The sequence below is a fragment of the Papio anubis genome, chromosome 4, assembly GCF_008728515.1.
Source record: "Papio anubis isolate 15944 chromosome 4, Panubis1.0, whole genome shotgun sequence".
Lineage (NCBI taxonomy): Eukaryota > Metazoa > Chordata > Mammalia > Primates > Cercopithecidae > Papio > Papio anubis.
The window spans coordinates 34,413,227-34,431,038 of NC_044979.1; the positions used below are offsets into that span (position 1 = coordinate 34,413,227).

Below are 17,812 nucleotides of genomic sequence, written 5' to 3' on the forward strand. Positions count from 1 at the left end.
TAAACATGAATTGGAAATATTGAATCCTTCAGCAATGACTCAGTATTATTGATGTATTATAAGAAATATTAGTACTTTCACATTTTTAAAATGCATTATAGGTCTAAGCACCACCATGGCTCATGGCTGTAATTCCAGAGATTTGAGATGCCAAGGCGGAAGGATCACTTGAGGCCAGGAGTTTGAGGCCAGTCTGGGCAACATAGGAAGACCCCCATCTTTACAAAAAATAGAAAATAAAAAAGTTAGCTGGGCATGGTGGTGTGAACCTGTAGTACCAGCTACTGGGGAGGTTATGGTTGGCGAATCATTCTAAGCCAGGAATTTAAAGCTGCAGTGAGTTGGGATTGCACCACCACACCCCAGCCTGGATGACAGAGTGAGGTCCCATCTCTTAAATTAAAAAAACAAAAAAAGTATGATAAGTCAATACTAATTATGCTGTATTAAAAATAAGAAAATAATTCATCTTATTCTTGGAAGATAATTCCCTTGGGGAAAAAATGTGAATAACATTTTATGTCCAAAATATCTTTGTAGGTTTCAGAGCTTATTAAAGAATATATATAATACACCTTTAATATTAGGATTAGTTTATTGTTAAACTTTCAGAGCCACTCATCAATTGGTACTCAATCGATGCGTGCTAAATGAGTTAGTTAGTAAATTATATAAATGAACTTGATATACTTTAAATTTCACTAGACTCAAAATTATGACCAATGGTGACACTTTAAAATGAAGATGTTCAAACACAAACTAAATCCACCAATCAGAAGCCAAAGGAAAAACAAAAAAAAGAGAACTAAGCAGTAATTACAGCAGTAAAAACAGATTTAATTCAGAAAAAAACAATTGCAATAGGGGAAACAAAACCTCAGTATAATCCTGGGCTCAATTCCAAAAACAACAAGGAAAAGCGATAATTTGTAGCCAAAAGGCAGGGTGGGGATCAGCAGGATAGAAAATTACTAAGAGGAAAGATCTCAGGTAAGGCAGGTTCTGGTGAAAACAACCTAACAGTATTCTTACTGAAGGCTGCTGGGGGTGATCAGACATCTCCTGGGGGATGATGGAGGATGAGGAACCCCCAAGAGTAATCTGAAATAGAAGATGGGGAATTCCTGCTAAACTGACTTGCAGGTTCTTGCTAGAACTGGACTCCAAATGGAAGGACACCCAAGCCCAGAGTTTGAAACTTAGACAAAAATAATGCACAAATGAGCCTGATTAGAGTTTGATTAGCAGAATATCATTGTCTCTCCTCTTGTGCATAATTAGTTAATTAACTAAATGAATTTGATGTCCTTTGAGTTTAAGTAAAATTATGGCTGATGATGAAACTTAAAGTCAAAATATTCAAAGAAAAACCAAGTATGTCATCCAGAAGCCACAGAACACAAGCATTATTCAGAAGACTAGCATGTCTTTCGCAGGCAAGCATAAGGCTGACGCACTCAAATATGACTGAAATGAAGTAATTGAATAAAGGCTTGAGGCCGGGCATGGTGGCTCACGCCTGTAATCCCAGCATTTTGGGAGGCTGAGGCGGGCGGATCACGACATCAGGAGATGGAGACCATCCTGGCTAACAGGGTGAAATCTCATCTCTACTAAAAATACAAAAAATTAGACGGGCATGGTGGTGGGCACCTGTAGTCCCAGATACTTGGGAGGCTGAGGCAGGAGAATGGCAAGAACCCGGGAGGCGGAGTTTGCAGTGAGCCGAGATCTCGCCACTGCACTCCAGCCTGGGCGACAGAGCGAGACTCCATCTCAAAAAAGACTTGAAGAGCATCTAAATGCAAGATGCTAATTAAAAACATAATAGCTTTGCTGAGGATGCTGTCTGTCAAATGTCTCTTGTCAAACCCCAGGCTGAGATCAGTGATACTTGACTTTCAGTCAACCCAACATCCCACTATAAAAAAAAACCTAGGACCAATCCCGGTTCTATGATTACAGTGGTTCAGCTGCCTAGCACTAAGGCAAAAGGCTCGGTACCAAGTTAGGCTAAAGTTTAAGAAGAATGACAAACACCTTTATTACTACTGGTGCATTGCACAATGATGTTCACAAAAGTATAATAACCATAATGAGGGCTATGGGTTTGCAATTAACTGTCTATTAGCAATAACCAGTGTTTCTCTTCTCTCGACCAGTCAGATGACTTTTGGGATTTATTTCTATGATTTGCCAAAGTCATAGTTACTAAATCTTCTGCATATGGGATTGTATTAAAGATCCAAATAGTCACTATAGTCAGACACAAACAGAAAACACCTTTGTCCAAAGGTAATAGGGACCCAATCTCATCAATTGTAACTAAGCATATTAACCAATGCTGAAGGTAAATGCCAATAAATCTATATTAGCTCATCTTCAAAAGATAATGCAACAAGTATTTTTCCTGTTATCTATTTAAGGTATCTGATGCCTACAGAGATATCAGGCCTCTACATGGAGCACTTAGGATGCAGACTGAATTTTTCCTTGGGATAGATGACTTGTTTAAAAATCTTGTCAGAGTGTTAAGTGGCTTTTTATTTATCTTCCTAAAAAGCTATGTCCTGAAGTCTACCTTAAGAATGCACATTTTGTACAGCCAGGCATGGTGGTATGTGTCTGTAGTTCCAGCTGCTTGGAAAGCTGAGGCCAGAGAATCACTTGAGGCCAGGAGTTTGAGGCTGTACTGTGCCAATATCATGCCTGTGAACAGCCACTGCACTCTAGCCTGGGCAACACAGTGAAACTCCATCTCTTTAAGAAAAAAAAAAAAAAAGCACATTTTGTGATAGCAAAACTATGACTAAAGTCTTACATAATCAAATATCTTCCCAGCACCAATTGCCACCATTCTTTCTAACTAATGTGATATAGTACAAGATTAGAATATACTTGTGCCACAAAACAACGCTAGAAACATTTATTAATGTCTTTCTTGACAATGACTTTTTTTCCTGTCTTCTCACATCCACTTTTTACCTTTTACTTTCTGTCTTTACTGTCCTCCATTTGCCTATGGGAGGTGGAAGCTGATGAAACACGTGTCTAAAAAGACTAAGGAACTCAGATCCAGAAAAGAATTGAGGCTTTATTTCCATTTGTAGTTCTATTAAGAAACAGCTGAAAGATCCAAATTATTCAATCTTTAAGCATCACTTAACTCTTTAAAAATACATCAGTAATTCCTAAATCTGTCTAAATTCCAGGAATGTTGGGATAATGAGTAAAATGATACGTATGAAGTGTATGGTTTTTTTTTTTTGAGACAGAGTCTCACTCTGTCGCCCAGGCTGGAGTGCAGTGGCGTGATCTCGGCTCACTGCAAGCTCTCCCTCCCGGATTCTCGCCATTCTCCTGCCTCAGCCTCCCGAGTAGCTGGGACTAGAGACACCCACCACCATGCCCGGATAATTTTTTGTATTTTTAGTAGAGACAGGGTTTCATGGTGTTACCCAGGATGCTCTCAATCTCCTGATCTCATGATCCGCCCGCCTGGGCCTTCCAAAGTGCTGGGATTACAGGCGTAAGCCACCGCACCCGACCTGACGTGTTTTTTTAAGAAACTATGTAAATCTAAAGTGTAGTGTTATTTCCCCTGGACTACCAATATTATTAAATCTTGCTTATTATGGCTCATTTGCATTTATTCCAAACTACAAGAAAGATAACTGTAATAGGTATGGAGAGGATTCTTTTTGACATTTTGGGAGCCATAAAAACCAATATATATATAACTCAAATAGGGGTATCTGTATAAAAATTTACACATTGTAAACCCTTACCCTAAGAACATTAAAGAAATATTTGCCATGGATACTGATTTAGACAATACAGAGATGCTTGGGGGTAATAACAATAATCTAAGTCTTCTGTAAAGAATGTGGTTAATAAGAAAGGTGAGGTGGGAAGAGGAAGGGTTATACATAGCAAAATTCATTTCGAATTGTAGAAACTCAGAGCAAGATGTATTTACAATTGTCCCTTTATCTCCACCAATAAACTGAGACACTGCTGGTGTTTTGCCTCCACAGAGATCACATGCTTCTCATTAAAAGGGAAATTGGAAAGGTAAAACAACACTTCCACAGCAGAATTCAGTCAGCCCCTCCACTCTGAGACCATCTGTGGCTAAAGTCTATTTAGAAAGAGCATTACAGAGTGAAAGCATTCTCATAAAGTTTATAAAATGTATCAGGGAAGAAGGGAGGGGGAGAACTAAGATAAACCAAGCCTGCAGCACACTCAGCATTAAACGTTATGTTAGCTTGCTCTCTGACCCACTTCCCAACAGTGTTTCCCTGTTGCTCCAGAATCACATAGACTGTTAAAGATTGTAGTTCCCCCTAACTGCTCTAACATGACAACTTGAACATTATTAAATGTAAGTTTTCCCTTTGAGATGTATTTTAAGTCCTGCATACCAGTGAAACTACTGATGTCAGTTGGTCTAGGGACCACATGAGGAGCTAACTCGTCTCCTTTTTCCAAATAATACAGTTTTCACATCCTAATGACTTCATCCCTCTTACCCCGACCAATCAATAACCCCAATCTTCCAGCCCATTGTCCTCTACAATCCCCTTAAAAACCTCATCCCAGAAATCCTTGAAGAGATGGATTTGAGAGTCTCCTCCCATCTCCTCACCTGGCTGCCCTGCAATCAATAAACTCTTTCTCTGCTGCAAACACTGCTGTCTCAGTGTATTGCACTGTTACTGTGCAGCAAGCATATGAACCCGTTGGTCTTACAGCAAAGCCACAACTAAATTTCACTTAAGTAGTGCAATTCATTTGAAGCACAACAGAGAGTAATTGAGAACACAGTAATACAAGAAAGTGATATTAAGTAAGCCTATACCTAGCATTTTTTCCAGATTGAAGGTCACAACCTATTAGTGAGTCATGAAGTAAATTTAATTGCTTGTAATAAGACTTTTAAAAAGCCCATAAAATAGACTATAATAGTGTAGAATAGGATAGAATAAAATAGGTAGGATAGAATAAGAAATACCTTTATTATATATAATAAATAATATTTTTAAAATTGTTTGCTATTCTCCTGTTAATCTGTGTTTTTGTCAGTTCAATTCATGAGCCTCACCCACAGAACTTCAGGAGTAGAGGAAAGTTACTTTTCTTTCCCTACAGTTCTGGCAATGAGAATGGGATATCATTGGCTGGGACACCCTGCACACTCCAGAGGCTACCATTGAGATCTTGGGAGCACTCAGCAATGTTAGCAAAAGGTAAACATTTTTACCACATCAACCTCCTAATCTCTGCCTGTAGAGTCTGGTCAAAAGAAAATGGCAAGAGACTATCCTTGTCTTTCCCTTTTCAAATTCAGATTAGCAGGAGAAACCATTTGTGTCAACTAGTTCTTTGGATATAGATACTTATGATTTTTTTGCGTGTGACCAATCAAAATTTAATTTCTTTAAGCTACATTTTGCCACAAGCAAAGAGATGGCAAATCAGTTTACTGGTCATCATTATATACAAATAAAGAAGGTGAGATTAGGGTCTTGTACACTTTTTCTGGTCCATGTGCAGAGTAATGGTTCAAACCAGTTCTGTGGTTCCCAGTAGATTTGTAATGGTTCAGGTTCTCTTTATTCATCTTCATAGGCAGTTAGAAACAGATTCACATGAAGGTTATGAAATAGAGTATGGTTACCATCTCCTCAAGAAAAAGACTTGGATCTAATGCAGAGATGGGGGTAAGGAATCAACTCAGGTCTCCTGTGCTCTCCATGATGCAACTTCAAGAAGACAATTATCATCTTCACTCCCATCCAAGGGAGCACAATGAAGTAGGTGAGGGTCTTCCACATACTAGCTGAGCCCTCCTAGCCATAGATACCACTTGATGTGGCTGCCCCAATTTGGGATTGGACTGATCCCATAGCCGAGGAGCCCAGAATGCAAGTGGGTTCTGGCAATGAGAGTGAGATATCATTGGTTGGGACACCGTGCACACTCCAGAGGTTACCACTGAGATCTTGGGAGCACCCAGCAAAGTTAGCAAAAGGTAAACATTTTTACCACATCAACCTGGACATTTTCAACCTGGACTCCTTGTGATTTTTATTTGAAGTACTCTTGGTTTTAATTCATCCTTTCCCTCCCAGAGATGGTCATTGTTTTCCTATGTCTCTGTCTTTTGTGTAATTTTTCATATGGAAGAGAATCACAGGCATATGTCCTATAAGGCATGTTGTTAAAACTGGCTTTTTAGACTGATGGGTTTACTGTCCTCATTGGGCAGGTGTTTGGACAAACTTTGCTGTGGGTCATCAATTTTTAAAAAAAGATGAGATTCTCCTTTCATCACTTTTTATGTTCTGAGATCTCGGCTTGTAACCAGTGAGGATATGCTCTTTGGTTTCTGCCAGCTGATGGGTACAGGTTATCAGGGATGCATCAAGTGGCTACCATAAGGCTAGGAACCCTAGACATTGGAGGGTATGCTGAAAAATCAATTGGACAAAAGCAGATTAATTGGAAAAAAAGCATGCAAATCTATTTAACGTGTACATACAGGAGCCTTCAGAATGGAGTCCCAAGGATAGAGGGGAAATTGTCTATTTTTACGCTTCAGTTCAGCAAAGTATGAACAGCCATATAGTAATATGACTGGACAAAAAGGGTAGGATCTAATGCTAATAGACTGAGGGAGAGAAGTCCAGCCAGGCCTACCTGTCTAGATTTTTCTTGGCCTCTCTGTGCATGCATTCCTTCCTTCTAGGTAAGGGACAGGAATCTCTCTGGAATGGGGGTCTTATGACCTACAGTCAAACAAGGTAGGTCACATAATTCCTTTATGGCCAGTTTTTATATAGAAAGACAGAGGGAAAGTTAGAGTAATATTTTTAGGTTTTATGGCTGACTTGGGTAAAAGGGGTTCTGATATCTATGACCTGTTCAGGGGAAGAGAAATTCTAGTTTTTATGGCTAGCCTTGGAGGCAAATGGGACTGAGAGACAGGAGGGCAGAAGAAGGTCAGATAAAAACTTTTGCTTCTGAGGCCTTCATTATGGGGTATTACTTTCTGAGTCCCAACAACATGAAGTGTGTAAGCAGCATTTTCATTGTCCAACCATGCCAGCTTTCAGGAGAGTTTGTTTTAATGAGGGGTCAGTATGACAGATGTACTTGAAAGTTATGACTTAAGAACACCCTGACAATGACCTTGTAGTCTAAGAATCCAGGAGTAGCCAACCCAGAGTTTCACTCCTTAGCTAGGAAGGACATCTGAACCCCTGACCCATCCCTTAGAATATAGGCTATACAGGGAATCAAGGCCCTTTGCTTTGGGTTAGATGGAGCTTGCTAGGTGGCAGGTGCTAAGTAAAAATGTTACATAATCTGCATGCTTTTTACAAATGGGAGCAGTTGTCCTGTCCAGCTCTCCATGACCAGACCATCCTTGTATGTAAGTTCCCCCAGTAAATCCTATGTCTCATTTGCTCTCAAGGTCCCACTCTATACGGAGTCTTTGTTGTCTCTACCCTTATTGCTTTGCCAGTGCGGGAAGTCCCATCCAGCATCACCTGTCCAATCTCACAGATTAGAGAGTCTGTAATTGGATGCATCTCACTTGTGTAGGACACCAGAGACACTAATTTTCACAAACATTATTCTTACTGCCTGTGACAATGAGGGTTTTTGCTTTCTTAGGCTATTTTTGGGAGTGTATCTTCTGCACCTCTTGGGGATACCTCTTGAATTCATGATAAAAATGTATTCTAAGCCTAGAAAGTTACCTCCAGGTTTTTTCATGAAAAGATTTATTGGATTGAGTTGCTGTTAGAGTGGATATATGCTTGGAGATCCTATTTGCAATGGCTACATGATGAATTCATGGATTTAGAAAAACTTTTAGAAAAGATTTTTAGAGAAATCTCATCCTAAACAAATGATTTTTTGGTACCTACGGGAAGTTGAAATCGGAAGTAGGACAAAAAAGAGCATTATGGCTAGGCTTAGAGATTCCCTCAAGATTAAGAACAGAAATTAGGCTTAGAACAAAAGTTAAAAATCCACATCTACTGTACATGTTCCTTTCCCCTGCAACTGTGCTCTTCTTTATTCTCAATTCCATATCCCTAACCTTCCAGAAGGTATTTTGAATCTCCAGACCCTGACTTATGTTTCTCTCCCTCAAATCCAGCCCAGACTCCTAAGCAAATTCCTATAATCCCTGAAGCTCCTCTGACTTCTAAGAAAAAAAAAAAAAAAGTCCCTAAACACCCAGCTTCCTTCTTTAAATTCTTTTTCCCTGCAAGAATAGCAGAAAGCACTCTGGCCTAATCTCCAGGCCAGGGAATACAGGTTACTTATGTAAATGCTGATAGTCAGAAAATAACTTTGTCAGAGGCCTCAGGGATACACAGCAGGGCTCATTTCATTGTCCCTTATAATTCCATCTACTTTCTGGGTCGATATAATCAGATCCCATCAGCTGCAAGTCTTCCCATGAAATTCCTTTTGTGGATGTATCCTTAGTGCCCACAGCAAAGAATTCATGTCCTCTGGACAGCAGCAGATCTTTTAAAATAAAAAGTCGTTTTATACCACACCCCACCCCACCCCCAAAATACACACCTTTCAGAAGATCCTGTCAAACTTAGAGAGAAGTTAGAAAAGTTAGTGACAATATACAACTCCCCTCCTAGGGATTTTGATTGGCTCTTCCTACCCAGGGTGATACTGTGGTTACCAGACAAGCCAGACAACCCCCTAGGGACAACTACCTCTCCCCAGCAGCAAACACACATAAAGAAAACAGGTAGCCAGAACTTCTCCCAGGCCTGCCTGCAAATGACGAGGAAATGACTCAGCTGGCAGCTGATATTTAGGGCCTCATAAAAGTGATTGTAGAGACCTTTCCCACCAAAGTGAATTGGTCTAAGGTTGAAAAGTACACTCAGAAAGAAAAGGATGCCAAGATTTTTGTGGAATGTTGTATACAGACTTTCCAAAGGCATGCTGCATTTAACCTCAAAGCCCCAGAACAGAAAAATCTTATTATTTCCACCTTTATTGGAAATCCTCTGTCTGGAATAAGGAAGCAAATCCACAGTAGCTTTTTTGTCTGGGCAGGACAATCTCTTCAACATTATGATTGAAGCTTCTACCCCATTTGTTGAAAAAAGGCTTGCAGGAAAAGAGGAGGGGGGAAAAATTAACATCAACTGTCCTTGCCTTGCAAATTTAGTCTTTATAAAAACACACCTATGACTCTAGGGGCAACTCAAGTCCCACCCATTTTTCTTACCAGCCCCAGAGCCTCCCCTATTCATTTCAAGATGTTTGCAGGTACTATATACAAAGCCAGACATTGAAAAAAACAATTGTCCTGCACTTAAAAGAAAGGAAAGCTTAAACAATCTCTCCTGACCCCAACTTCCTCAGAGGATCCATTTTCCTCTTTCTGAGAGAGGAAGCATATCCTCCATCCTTAAAATAGAAGATCAAGAACTGAATTTTTAAATTGACACTGACGTGACTTTCTCTACTACTGGCTCAAAGTATTCATCTCTATCTATCACCTCTAATTCTATTCAGCTGTTGGAACTCCAGGGAAGCCTGTTTCATTGCCTACATCTTAGGCCACCCAATATTTGTAGGCCCTCTTAACATCCATCACACCTTTCTAGTTTCTGACTTCTTACTGGCAAACCTTTTAGGCAGAGGTTTGTTATGTAAATTTAACGCCACCATAGAGTATAATTATAAAGATGTTTTTTATTTTCCTACCTTCAGACCAAACCTCAAGCTTCCTACCTTCCCTAATGGAAACCCATATCAATTTAAAATCTTCTGAAGAGGATGCAGTCCTAAAAGATATCCCACTTAGTATTTGGGCCTCACATATAAATGAGATTGGATAGCTACTGAGTGCACAGTCAATGGGCGTTACCTGGAAGAGTAATAAACCTTTCCTATAAGTAGCCCAATACTCTCTCTTTCAAGATGAAAAATAAGGAATTGAACCTATAATCGACTATTTTATAGCAGGGTTTTCTTATACCTTCTTACCCTGCAATACCCTAATCTTGCCAATAATAAAAGTAAAATTTGATTTAGATGGGAATCAAATCCCATCTTAGATTTGTACAAGATCTGAGAGTCATAAACTCTTATAATGCCCCATCACCCCATAATTCCTAATCCAGCCACTATTCTGACCTCAATTCCTGCTGATGCAGTCTGGTTTATAGTAATTAACCTCTGGTCAGCTTTCTTTTTAATTCCATTACTCTGGGACTCAAAATTTGTCTTTGCACTTATGTTTAGAGGAAGACAATCAACATAGATGCATACCTCATAGATATTATGAGTTCCCCTCAATATTTTTCTAAGTCCGTAAAACCAATCTCCACCCTGTAGCTTTTACTCAAGGCTTCACTCTTTTTCAATACATTAATAACCTCTTTCTTTATAGCCAAACTAAACAGAGTGATCTTATAGACTCCCTCATTCTCCTAAAATAACTAGCTGAATGAGGCCTTAAATCCTTCATATCTAAACATCAGTGGATGCAAACAACTGTTACCTGCTTAGGACATGAGATATCTCAGGGCACTGAAAATAGCACAAAATGCCTTGAATCAGCCTTGCCCATCTCTCTCCCGAAAACAAAAAGCAGCTGCATAAATTCCTAGGGGCAGCTAACTATTGTCACCAATGAATTCCTGCTTTTGCTGCCCATGCTAAACCTCTATAGATGCCCTCCTCCCGATGCTACTTCAGAGTTCATTTCCTGGCTCTTGGAGCCATTGAACTGCAAAGCCTGAAAATGAGCACTTCTCACATAGCCAGCTCTTGGCTTACCCAACTTTGGCAAACTGTTTCACCTATACTACCATGAAAAGAATAGGATTGTTTGGGGTATTCAGAACAACCTCTTGCCTCTTGGATATGAGGACTAAGCTCTGATTTTTTTCTTACCCAAATTTCTACCTAAGGGGTCTAGGGAGTCATGCCCTACAAACTGTAAATTCTCATCAGTTGGGTTTTATTGGACCATATATATTGTGGCTTACTTTTCAATCTGACTCTGGCATAACATTATGAGACAAGGAAAAAAAATGTTTAACCCCAAGATATATTTCCTTGCCATACCTTAAAATTGCCCTGCAAAGTGTCTTGTGGGAAGAATCCACATTCTATAGAGAATCCCTTTCCCTTTTGTTTTCCTTTCTTCCTTCCCAGATCCAGGAGATAATCAACTAAGAGCCAGGCACACTTTTAAGTCCTATTAAAAAAACTATTTACAACCTGGTCTCTTTAAAATCTGCTATCTAAGAGCTTCCTCTGCACAATAAAACTTGGTGTCCATAATCCTTTATCTTTAACCTGAACATTCCTCTCTGTCGATCCCAGGTCTTCAGACAACCTCAACCAATTGTCAGCCAGAAAATATTTAAATTTACCTACAGGCTGGAAGCCCCCACTTTGAGTTGTCCTGCCTTTCTAAACCAAACCAATGTATTTCTTAAACGTATTTGATTAATGTCTCATGCCTTCCTAAAATACGTAAAACCAAGCTGTATAAATAAGGGAGGAGACCACCCCTCATATTGTCTTATGCCCAATTTCTGCCTCCAAAGAAAGAAAAAGTAAAAACTAAAAGGCAGAAATGAAATCCACAGGCAGACAGCCCGGCGTCATGCCCTGGGTGGTTAAAGATTGACCCCTGACCTAACTGGTTATGTTATCTATAGATTCCAGACATTATGTGAAAAAGCACTGTGAAAATCCCTGTCCTGTTCTGTTTCAGCACCCAGTCACATACCCACTGCTTGCTCAATCAATCACGACCCCCTCACATGGACCCCCTTAGAGTTGTAAGCCCTTAAAAGAGATAGGAATTACTCACTCGGGGAGCTCAGTTTTTGGAGACATGAGTCTTGCCAAAGCTCCTGGCTGAATAAAGCCCTTCCTTCTTTAACTCAGTGTCTGAGGGGTTTTGTCTGTGGTTTGTCCTGCTACACCCCAACTACCTTGGACACATGTTCTCAGGACCTCCTGAGGACTGTGTCACTGGCCATGATCACTCATATTTGGCTCAGAATAAATCTCTTCAAATATTTTACAGTTTGACTCTTTTCATCAACAGGTATCCTATACTATATTTCTTGTAAACAAGAAAGTATCAGAGACAGGTCTCAATCAATTTAGAAGGTTATTTTGCCAAAGTTAAGCATATGCCCAGAAGAAATAAACATGGAATCACAGAAACAGTCTGTGGTCCACGCCTTTTTCCAAAAATGAATTTGAGGGCCTCAGTATTTAAAGGGGAAAGGCAGGCCATTGTGGAAAAAAGGAGGGTATGATAATCCACATGTTGCAAGGGAAAAGAAGTAGGTAGGGAATAGTCAATTACGTATTCATCCAGCGCTCAGTAAATCTGCACTTTACATAAGATAAGGTGAACACAGAGTAACTACCTATTGAGTTATTTAACATTTTATCTCTAACTATCTGCTTAGGAACAAAAGAAAAGGCAGTTTCTTGCGCAACTCACATTTCAGTTTAATTTTTTTTTCCTTTTGGCATGGTGAATTGGGGTCCTGAGTTTTTATTTTCCTCCCGCATTCTCAAGTCAATTAGACTCTATGGCATCAGGCATGTCCCCATTCCTGCATGAAGTAGTCACAACTGGTACCTTAGTTGGCAAATTCAGTATTCTTATATTAGGTTCCCTTCTTTACCTCCACATTCCCCATTCCCCCATTCTGTGTCCATTCTTTTATGACTTAATAAGACACCGCACCTCTCAACACAGTAGCAGACCACCTGTACACAGGCCCTATTAACCAATTCCTCCATTGTAACACCTTTTTTTTTTTTTTTGAGACAGAGTCTCATTCTGTAACCAAGGCAGGAGTGCAGTGGCGCAATCTCGGCTCACTGCAACCTCTGTCTCCCAGGTTCAAGTGACACCATGATAGTGGTAAAGAAATTAACAACTGAGGTTATTCCTCATCTTGGCATTTCTTTATAGATTGAATCAGACCAAGAAACTCATTTTTCAGTAGAAATAAACAACTGACTCCCCAAATCTCTGGATTACTCATTAAAATTTCTTACTTCATACCATCCTCAATCATCAGGGCAAGTGGAACATAAAAATCTAGACATAAAAAGAACTTATAGGAAAAAATCCATTAAACCATCTCTTTCAACCAGGAGATCAGGTATACATCAAGATTTTTAGAAAAAGTGTGTACTATTACCTTGTTAGGAAGGACTTTATGAAGTACTGCTAACCACCTACACTGCTATCACACTGTCTGAATTCATGTGAGCCACATCAAGGTAGAGCCAGTCATCACTCTCAGGACAACTGAAAGACCATCCCTACAGGTGACCTCATAGTAAGGATTTCAGAGTCAAGGCTCTAGAAGCAAGATGACACCACAAAGCAAACAGCTTTCCTCAAGATCACAGATCAAAAAACTTTGCTTTCATCTATTTTCCCCCTTTAAGTTTCTCTCCTTCCTGGTGTGTGGGGGGAGTAAAGGGAGGATCTTTTTCAACAAAACCTCCCATTTATTGAGAAGCTCACTGGAGATTACTTGTCTCAATCTATCCTATTCTCTCTCTGATCCTCCACTATGGGCTTTCTTTCAAATGCTGCCTCTTTCATATTAACCTCATTCTTTTCTTCATAGGTTTCACACAAACCTGACACCACCCTTGCACGAGTTTCTCAAACCTTGGTCATGTCAACTAAACAATATAATTATTGCTTATGTCAACATCTGTATAGCATGAGCAAACCTGAATTAGTTTTTATTCCTGTCCATGGGGTACCAGGTAGACCAACTATGGAAGATAAATTAATGAAAGAGTATGGTATCCAGGGCCAGAAAAACAATGTCACTCTACTTTTACTTCTGGTGAGTTCATCGGGCAAGGAAAAACCTCTGTGCACGCTCAACAATTGTCCCTTGCTCAAGTAAAGATGTTGGGGAAAAAAAAAAACTTTCCAATTAAAAACAAATATGGTACTGATCTCTTCCCAAGTAACAAGCCAAGACAATATTGCAATCAAACCCTGTAGTTTGACTCCATACACTACATCCTCAAACCCTTCATGGAGGTCATAATGAGGCAGGAGAATAGGGTCGGGAGACAAGAAGCCTGAGGACAAACTGTGGCTGACTTCTTGGAATTAGACCAAAAGGAAAACCCCACCTCTCCATGCCCAAGTGAAAAGGGGCCAGAGTTCCTGCCCTCTACAAAACCCTCCTCCCCTAGGTCACAAATGAGAATTGCCTCTGATTGGTTGTGGGCCAACCTCCACTTCAGCCTCTGATTGGTCTCAAACCAAGCCTCCACTTCAGTCTCTGATTGGTCACAGGCCAATCCTTCATTTGCATAGGGTATAAACAATTGGAGGCCTCTAAAGGGTACTTAGAGGTGTTACCAAATTCTTTTAGTTTAATTTGAAACCCTGAAGAACATTGCAATGAGGCTTTTGAGCCACTTGCTCAAGCTTGCTCTTGCTCTGTGGAGGCTACTTTCACTTCAATAAATCTGTGCTTTTGTTGCTTCGTTCTTTTGTTGCTTTGTTTGCACATTTTGTTCAATTCTTTGTTCAACACTCCAAGAACCTGGAAAACTCACAGTCAAGACTTTCCATCCGGTAACAATAAGTGATTCTAGAACTACCACTACCTTTTATAGCACAAAGTTTTGCCAAATCACCAAATGTGTTGGCTGGTTCATAGGCCACTCTTGCACAACCTGGGTGGGGTAGCTCAGCTGCTCTCCTGATTAGGCTTCTTAACACCAGAAATTATATATAAATAGATCAAAAATCTGGATTAACTTGGTCAGGTGACAAAATCAAGCCTTTTAGCTGTCAAAGCCAGATTGCAGGTCTCCTATGTCAAATATTTCACGACATTTTCTGCTTTTACAAACTGACAGAGGCACATGAAAATGAAGGTGTGGAGACATCAATATGACCAATAACAACAGTTGTGGAACACACTAGATCTGGAGAATTACAGGATCCACTTTTTGTTCATGAACAACACTGATCATTTTATCTTGTGTGGTTGATGAAAATGCTGCCTCTTTGTGAATCAGTTGGTACAAATATTGTCTGATTTATACCTTTGAACAAAAAAGATTAATATTCTCCATAAGACAATGAGGCTCAACCATTTTATTAGACTGACCTATTCCCACAGTTGGGAGATTGGTTTAATGGAATATGAAGAAATGTGCTTAAGTTTGCACTTTTCTGGTTATTTATTCTCATTCTAAGCTGTATATTCTTCTTTTGAAGAGCTATCACTCAGCAACTAAACTGATTCTTCTCTCCATAGCCATTAATTCAGATTTTATTATGAGAAACTTATGGTAAAGTTTCAGATGGGGGAAATGAAGGAATTCAGAACATGCTACCCCAAAATATGCTACTTTGGTATGGGGATTATTTTTATTATTTTATTTTATTTTATTTTTTGAGACAAAGTATCACTTTGTTGCCCAGGCTGGAGTGCAGTTGTGCAATCTTGGCTCACCACAATCTCCGCATCCTGGATTCAAGTGATTCTCCTGCCTCAACTTCCCAGGTAGCTGGGATTGCAGGCACGCGCCACTGCACCCAGCTAATTTTTGTATTTTTAATAGAGACGGGGTTTCGCCATGTTGGCCAGGCTTGTCTTGAACTCCTGACCTCAGGTGATCCACCTTCCTCGGCCTCCCAAAGTGCTGTGATTACACGCATGAGCCACTGTGCCCAGCCCGGCATGTTGATTTTTTTGGGTTGAAGGTGATTGAGCAACAGCAGAGGCAAGAAGGGCTCTCTGACTTACCTCTTTCTGCCTCAGGTATGACAGAAAATTTTCCATGTGAAAGAGGCTCTCCCTGTTTCAGGAAGAGAACATTCTTATCACTGGAGACTGGGGGTCAATACTGAAATGGATCAGAACAAACAAAACTACTAAAATATTCCTTATCTTCCATTAGATTTTCCTGTGTATTTTCTGCCGCTTTCCCACAAATTACTGCCTCTAGAAGCTTAAACTCTTTTCCTTTGTTTTATCATTTCCCCACAATTTAGCATTCTTTGTTTAAAAAGTATATAAGCTCTTGGCCTGCGTTGCTTCTTTGGCTCTTCATTTTTCTTATAAAGGCTTATGTGTGCAGTAAAAATATTAAATATAACGTATATGCTTTTATTTTCTTAATCTGTCTTTTGTCAACTCATTTCATGGACCCCAGCCCCAGAACTTAGAGAGTAATTTTTTGTCTTTATACCTGGCCAAAAGAAGGTATTCCATAAATGTAAGTTGTTCCTGTTATTATTATGAATAACATTGTCCCTTGTGACCATCCACTCCTGTATGAAAGGCAGTAAAAAGTATCAAAAAAGAAGGGCCATGGCCAGGACCATTTAATAATTCACAGAACTGCTAACATTAAAACTTTTCTAAGAAGTTAAGAGACAAAAAGTAACCAAAATATGTGAACTATGAAGGAATTGTTCTGGTGGAAATGAAGTACTCAACAAATTTATACTGCAGTGGAGCCAGATCTGATGATGGTGCTGTGCCTCCATGATGGTGAGTATCACTACATATGTGCTTCTGAGAAGGAACCTACTCAAGGAAGTCTTCATGGATCATGATTCTATCAGCATGTCAGATTAACCCAAGCCTTAGTGTACATTGCATTATTTTGACTACCTCTTTGCAACTTTGTAAGGGAGTCAACTAAAAATACTCTCTATTTAAACTCAGACTTCAAGCTTCCTTCCCTCAACCCAGTTGAAATATTTTTCTGACTTATAAAGTGTGATTTATCTGGAAAGTTTTCAGTCTTTTAAACTGAATTAATGGAATAAGTACATAACATTTAAGTAAGTGACATTTAAAACAAGTAGTGGCAAAAAACATTATTAATATAGAATCCAGATATTTTTGCAGTTTTTGGTAGTTATACATTAGTCTGACCAAACAGGCTGGTTGTACTTTCATTGCACAAAATGGGAGGAAGAACAGTTACCAAAAATCAAACGAGCAATAGTTAACAAGATTATTTCTCAGTACCAAACTCATACCAACTTACTTTAGCTATTAGCATGTTTGTTACATCTATAAGTTACGAGCAACATTAATAACAAGTATTGCTTTTATTGCCATTATTAAATAATAGATCTAACATATAACGTATGTCACAAATGTATGGCACATGCCCTCCAAAAAGAAAATTAACTGCAACTTCAGCTTTTTAATGACATTACAAAGATGTATTAATATTTGTAGTTCTCTCTGTCCCCCTACACCATCCCATGATAACCTAAGCATATTAACACTTATGAATGAGAAGACCAGACAATTGTGTTTGCCTCCTCACCAAGAACAGAGGAAAATAGGAGTGCTCTATGATTCTCACCTGAGACAAGAGAAACAGGAACTCAATGCTAAAGCAACAGGCGACTGAGCATCTGAGTAGTTGATGACAAGGTAGCAGTGTCCCTGATACTCATCAACTAGGACAAGGCACAGAAAAAGAAGGAACTTTGAGGGAAATCAGCTATAAACAATACCCAATAAGGCCAGGCCTGGTGGTGGCTCACGCCTGTAATCCCAGCACTTTGGGAGGCTGAGGCAGGAGGATCACTTGAGGTCAATAGTTCAAGACCAGTCTGGCCAACATGGTGAAACCCCGTCTCCAATACAAATACAAAAATTAGACAGGCATGGTGGCACATGCCTGTAATCTCAGCTACTCAGGAAGCTGAGACAGGAGAATCTCTGGAACCCGGCAGGTG

General features: G+C 39.6%; 1 protein-coding gene across 2 annotated transcripts in view; it reads right to left on the bottom strand.

Moving 5' to 3' along the window:
- LOC116274477 (hyaluronidase PH-20) overlaps positions 1–13,427 on the bottom strand; it is a 34,469-nt gene extending 21,042 nt beyond the window's left edge. For both annotated transcript variants that reach the window (XM_031665202.1, XM_031665201.1), the window contains exon 1: positions 13,254–13,427. The gene's annotated coding sequence lies outside the window, so the exon portion shown is untranslated. The remainder of the gene's footprint in view (positions 1–13,253) is intronic.
- Between the last annotated feature and the right edge of the window lie 4,385 nt (positions 13,428–17,812).